The sequence below is a fragment of the Vidua chalybeata genome, chromosome 21 (assembly GCF_026979565.1).
Source record: "Vidua chalybeata isolate OUT-0048 chromosome 21, bVidCha1 merged haplotype, whole genome shotgun sequence".
NCBI classification, from domain to species: Eukaryota; Metazoa; Chordata; class Aves; order Passeriformes; family Viduidae; genus Vidua; species Vidua chalybeata.
This window is the reverse complement of record NC_071550.1, coordinates 3694385-3701483: the sequence shown is the minus strand read 5'-3', so window position 1 is coordinate 3701483 and position 7099 is coordinate 3694385.

The following is a 7099-nucleotide window of genomic DNA, read 5'->3' as shown; positions in this document are numbered from 1 at the left end:
TCATAGGTGATGTGAGTTTGTTCCCTGCTCTGTTTTTCAGGAGCTGTGCTGGGCTTTCAGCTGGTTTTGGTTTCATGAACAGAATAGGGAATGTTTCTCCTCTTCCCAAATCCATGCCCATTCCAGCGCAACCTCAGCTTAGAGCCCTCATCCACAGCTTTTTCCCAAAGTGGTGATTTTCAGCAGCGGTGATTCACGAGATTGCCTTAATGCTGGGGTAGTGATGGCTCTTCAGAGCTGGAAAAAGCAAAATCTGGGACAAAACCTGAATCCTAGAGAGGCATTACCCCTCTAGAAGGTGGGCAACCTGCAGAAGCACCACGACAGCAGACGTGGAGGTTGTCCCCCAGCCCCAAGCTGGTGTGACAGGGGAGCACAGACCGCCCCAGCTCTCCCTGAGCTCTGCAGTCCCTGGTCCCCGGGCTCCCTGCAGAGCTTCCCTGGGCACAGAGGATGCTCAGTGTGTCTCAGCAGGCTCTGCCACCATCCTTGGCTCTTGCCACCCAAGCTGTCAGACTCCTGGTGCAGCAGGGACCTTTCTGCAGGCCCCTGGATTCTCTCTATTCATTGGGATGTGTGACTTTTGTCCTGCAGCATTCATTTCTCTGGCAGTGAAACTCATTCCCAAGAACTAACTTAATTTTTCTCATCAGCAGTTCCAGCCTATTGATACTTTTCTGTCCCTCTTAACTGATGAGAATAATCAGTGTTTTTATAGCACATCTGCTCTTTTTGAGATGGTATCGCTCGTAGCACTCCTTTAATCTATACAGAGGGAAACAGTTGTATTTAATTAATTGCTCCCCAAATAAACTGATCACCTCCAGCAATTCCAGCGCACTTTACACGCAGTTCAAAAGCCTGTGCAGAGATCTGAAAGGAAAAGCACTCACTGTGATGACAAGAAATGAAGGTGAGGGGAAAAAAACACAATTTGTCTTTAAAGAGTCTACTTAAGACAATTATTTAATTATTCTATCAAATCACTTAATGCTGAACTGTGTTGTGGTTGCTGTTGAGTTTTTCTTCAAGGTTACTTGAACCACGTGCAGAAGATGTTGAAGGGCTGTGCTTTAAAAAAAAAAAAAACAACCAATTTTAGCTTTTTATTACTTGTGCAGGTCAAACGTCACCATCTGGCAATTTGTCACTGCATCCTTGCTCAGAAATATGAACGATGGAGGTTCTCTGCTTGGCCCATTCATTTTGGTTTCAATGCCTGGCCTCAGGTACTGCAATAAACATCCTCCTTGCTTCCCAGGGAGATGTCAAAGCAATTCTCACGGAGCTGAGCCCAGGATAAGAAGCAAGAAAAAGCAATGTTATAACAAGGACTTAGCAAATGCTTGGGCTGCCTTGGGAGAGTACAGAGCTTGTTTTTCGGACTTTAACATGAAGGTTGCTTACTCTAAGAGCAAGTCTGGGAAATCAGAATTCTGTGAAGGAGAAAAATGTTTTTATAATGTATTTCTGTATTGCACTGATGTACAAGACCTCCATGGTGAGCACGGTCTGGCCGTGCCAGGGCTGTACAAACACGGATTCCCCAGACTTTGCAACAGAAATTTTTACAGAAGGGAAGTGCTAATTAGCATCCACAGTTTGGGAGCCAGTTGATAGCCTCGAGACCTGGCAGCTGGCCAGCCACAACTTTCATCAACCCCAACATTTGGGAAGTGTCCTGTGCCTGCCAAGTCTGTGGGATAAACAGACCCAGCAGCAGCTAGGAGCAAAATAATCTGTGGGTTTTAAGTGCAGTGCTCAGGTGGTGCTCACCTGCTTCCCTCCACCACCACCAGTGGGTCATTCTCAGCGTCAGTTATTTGGTGATTTTGCGCCCTCCCACTCCTGCAACCCCAAATTCTTGGTTTTCTCCTTCGACTCAGAACTTGGCATCAAACTGCCCAGGAATGTTTTATGATCTTCCTGTCACTTAGCATCCAAGGCTGCTCTCTAGGGTTTTTTTTGCCACACCTCCAGCTTGCTCCATCCCCAGGGCAGGTTCCCCTTTGGTTTTCCTGACCCTGGAGGAATCTTCCACCTGAGAGTGATCTGTGAGCACAACCCACAACCAAACCTGGGCACTGCTGGGAGCAATAGGCTGCTGGAACACTGCCCAGCTCCCGGTGTGTTTTCCCAGTGGAACACCCCAGCCTGGGGGATGCTGGTGATGTTTTTATCCTCAAAACTCCTTTGGCAACTGCAGTTTGGTGGATGTGACACACACCAAGCGTGTGGCCTTCCAGAGATGCAATAAAATACACACTCACCTGAAATACAGCAGCAAAAGGCTCTTAATACTGCTAAAGGATCCCACTGCTTGTGCAGGGCTCTGTTCCAAGAGGAAAACACAGAGTTAGGGCTCTCTAATCCAACTCTGCACATGGCAGACGCTGGGAGTGCGTTTGGGTACAGTGACAACACAACCTTGGCATCACCTGCCAAATTCCCTCCTTTCCCATTCCTAAGGACAAAGCCTTTTCCTCAGCTTCTCTCTGGCTTTTGTTTTTGCCTGAAGCTCCCTGGCAGTAACAGGACCCCGTGTGTGCAGCTTTGCAGGAGGAGGCTGCAGCAGGACGCTCTGAGGCTCAGCTCACAGTGCCAGCCACCCTCTGGTCCTCGTGGAGGGACCAGGTGCTTTTCTCTGCCTCTTCCCCACGATTATGGAGGTTCCTTCTCTTGCACTTTCTCTGAGCTGATCCCAAATATTCACGGCAGCAGGGTGAAAGTCCCCACTGCCTCCTCCTCCTGTCTCAGTCACCTTCACTGGATTTAATTGCAGAATTTTATATTGCTGAGAACAGCAGCGATTCCCAGCCTTGTGCTCTTCCACAGCCACCTCTCTGCACCTGCTTTAGCCCCCCACGATGTCAGAACCACCTGGCTTTTAACACAGCCCCAACAACTGCACCAAACTGGGACGTTGCTTGGTGCCCCCCGCCTTGCATCCAGTGCCATGGCTTTAGGCAGGAGCTGAAGGTGCCCTGGGGACACATCTGCCACGTGTCACTCTGAGAGGTGTCTGCCCGTGAAGGTGACAACCTCAGGGTGCCAAAGGATGAATCTGACTAACAGATTAAACCTTCCATGGGGGATTAATCCTTCCATGAGTATCTAGGCAAGGCTGGGAAAAGGGCAGAGCCTTTTGTCACAGCCGTGGAAATCCAAGGATTCCTGGAAACACCTTCCCCTTCAAGCTTCCTGAGCTTGTCAAGAGGTTTGTAGGGCAAACCCTCCCTGTACAGAGGCCACATTGAATTTTCCAAAGGAAATCTCATTTATCCACAATTTCTAATCTTTATTTGTCCTTCTGCTAAGCTGTCTACCACAAACCTCAAGCAGCAGGGCCCGCAGCCTTTGCCATCCAATGCTCCAGCCCTTTCCTAAGCTGATGAAGCTGCATCTCCAAACTCCTCAGGCTCTCTTGGCCCCGTGTCCTCTCCTGGATCTGCTCCTCATCATGGAGCTCCAGCCTGCTGTGGGATCCTCAGGAAGCAGCTCAGTGCCAGCAAATGAGGGCCAGAGGAAGAGCAAGAAGAAAGGTTGGCACCAAAGAGCAGAGACCCGTGAAGGAGGGCTCAGCACCAACCCACCCCCTGGAAAATCATGTGGCAAGCAGCCCTGGAGCCGTGCCCACAGCACATTCCAGCTCCTTTTGCTGTTATTTCCAACCAAAGTGGGGAAGAATTCTCCCCTGCCATTGCAGAGGTGGGAAAACTCTTGAGGGAATTAAGAGTGGTCTTGTGGAATCAGGGATGGCTGGTAATGGAGGACCGCAGTCAGGGTGTTCTGTGTCTGAAGGGGGAAAAACAGGATTTGGTGTGGTTTTTAAATGATAAAACAGATCTTTCCTTGTGGAATTTGGGATTCTCCACCACAGGTCGGGTGATGAAGCTTGGAAAGGTGTCGGCTCGGATTCACATGGAGAGAGAGAGGAGAGAAAACAAGTGGATGGATGGATGGATGGATGGATGGATGATGGATGATGGATGGATGGATGGATGGATGGATGGATGGATGGATGATGGATGGATGGATGGATGGATGATGGATGGATGGATGGATGGATGGATGGATGATGGATGGATGGATGGATGGATGATGGATGGATGATGGATGATGGATGGATGGATGGATGGATGGATGGATGATGGATGGATGGATGGATGATGGATGGATGGATGGATGGATGGATGGATGATGGATGGATGGATGGATGGATGATGGATGGATGATGGATGGATGGATGGATGATGGATGGATGGATGGATGATGGATGGATGATGGATGGATGGATGGATGGATGATGGATGATGGATGGATGATGGATGGATGATGGATGATGGATGATGGATGGATGGATGATGGATGGATGGATGGATGGATGGATGATGGATGGATGATGGATGATGGATGGTTGGATGATGGATGGATGGATGATGGATGGATGGATAGATGGATGATGGATGGATGATGGATGGATGATGGATGGTTGGATGATGGATGGATGATGGATGGATGGATGGATGGATGATGGATGGATGATGGATGGATGGATGGATGATGGATGATGGATGGATGATGGATGGATGGATGGATGATGGATGGATGATGGATGGATGGATGGATGGATGATGGATGATGGATGGATGATGGATGGATGGATGGATGATGGATGGATGGATGGATGGATGGATGATGGATGGATGATGGATGGATGATGGATGGATGGATGATGGATGGATGATGGATGGATGATGGATGGATGATGGATGGATGGATGGATGGATGATGGATGGATGGATGGATGGATAGATGGATGCTCATCCCATAGTGGAAGGCATCTGGAAGGCCAGGAATGAGCTGACAGAGCCATGGGCTGGGAATGTCACCACAGGTGAACATGGAGGGTCGGAAAAGGGAGGCACTGGTGGATAGTGGGAGCTTGGGGTTGCACCTGCTGGGGGAACAGTCATCACCACTGGGAGGACTGGGCCAAGCTTCCCAGGCCTCTCCTGCAGAGCGAGGCTGGAGCAGAGTTGATCCTGCCTGGAGCATCTTTTGCGGGGACACGTGAATCTGTGTTCCAATGCGTGGAGATGGTTATTGCAAAGCCACTTTATTTCTGGTGTTGTTATTGGCAGGGGAGTGGGAGTGCAATACAATTTTAGCCACCCTGATGTCTCTGTGTCCCTTACATCCCACCTCCCTTCTAGAGCAGCTTTTCCCTCACATTACACGATCTTTTCAACTGTACAAAAGGGACTTTTTGCACCTGAAATGGTAAAAAATGAGCTGGTCCTGCAGAGCAGGGTCAGGAGTGGGCAGTCCTGGGAGACTTGATGCCTGTGTGTCCCCACCACCATCACCAGCCCTGGTCCCAGCAGGAAGCAGGATTTCCTTGCATATGGCAGGAACAGGGGATGACCAAGATCTGTCTGAGGCTCAGTGAGGATGGAGAAGGATGCCAGTCACACCAGGAGCTGAAGGAGCCCAGCCCTCAGGCACGAGCAGAGCAGGAGCAGCCCAGCCAGCAGCACATTTTTGTTCATTTAAAAACATCCCATTGAAGATCAGAGTGACTCTCCAGAGCTCCTGAGTCAGAGACCACCCCTCAGATAAACTCCACTTCCCAAAGCTCACTCAAACCTCTCCCACCTCCCACTGGCACTATCCCCTGGATCACACAACGCTTTATAAACACACCCAGAGAACGCTTTTGTCTCTTCCTGTCCTTTTCAGATATTTTGGGTATTTGTGGCAATCTCTCCTGTTTATATAACAAAGCCACAGCCCAGTGTTTGTGACACCATATCCATGGAAACCCTAATATAGCATGCACAGGCGAGGAGATCTCATTAGGTGCCTCAGCTGCGGCAGCACTGGGAAGGGAATTTCTCTGGGATGCTCTACTCACCCAGCCTGGAGCACCTGGCAGGGCAGTACCACCTCCCAGAGAGCAAATAGTGCTTTCCTTTGGGTAATTTTGGCCTTCCTCCTGCTGTCCCATCACCAGCTCACCGTGGCTTAGCCCAGACACCCAGCTTTGGCTCTGCAGATCTGTGGGTGCATGGCTGGAGCAGGAGGAGAGGCAGAAGGGATGGAGCTTCTCAGTCAGGGCAGTGCTGTCCTCACCTTCAGTGCCAGAGCAGGAGCAGAGACTGAGCTGTAAAGAGCTGCTCAGGTCCAGTTCTGTCCCTAATTTGGGGCGAGTGGCTCTGTGGAGAGGTCTGGGGCTGGTTCCCCTTTGGATGTGATCCTCATGGGGAGTGAGGAAAAACTTTTCTTCCACGGTGTAAAACAAAGAAAATCTGGTCCTGAGGAAGGCAAAACAGGCTGGGAGAAAGCAAGAAACTGGAACAAGCAGAGGCTTGGCAAGGGGGATGCTACAGCATTTGGGCTGTAAGGCACAAACTCAGGGCAAGGAGGAAGGAAAGGCTCTTCCCACCCATCCCTGCTGGATCACAGTCACCTCCAAGTGTCCGGGGCCATTCCCACCCATCCCTGCTGGATCACAGTCACCTCCAAGTGTCCGGGGCCATTCCCACCCATCCCTGCTGGATCAGTCACCTCCAAGTCTCCTGTCCCAGCTGGCACGTGGCACATCTCTGAGTTAAAACAGTCCAGGCTGCTGTCACATGTGGAAGTTCCCTGCAAAACCCCACAGCTTGCTGTGGCCCAGGTGACACAGGGACACTAAAGCTACTTTAGAGAGGGCAGACACTCACCTGTACCCCTGCTGGACAATTGAAACTCAGATTGGCAGCCCCATTGCCCTTCTGGAGCAGAAAAACCCCCATGAGCAGCCTGCAGATCCCTTCTAATTCCTTATGGGAACAGGACTGGGCAAAGGGATCCTTTGGGAAGGATGATAAACAATCCTCCCCACCTTGGGGTGTGATGGAACAGATCCTGTGAGTCGTGGGGCTGCTCCACGGCCCTGATCTGCTGGCTGAGGGCTGGATTTGCCCAGAGGAATGGCCCACATTGACCCCTGCAGGGTCACCAAAAGGTGAGCATCCCCCTGTGTGCCAGCCCAGCTCTCCCCTGCTCACACACGGCTCCAGCCTGAGTCAGACACTGCCAAACCTCATCAGCA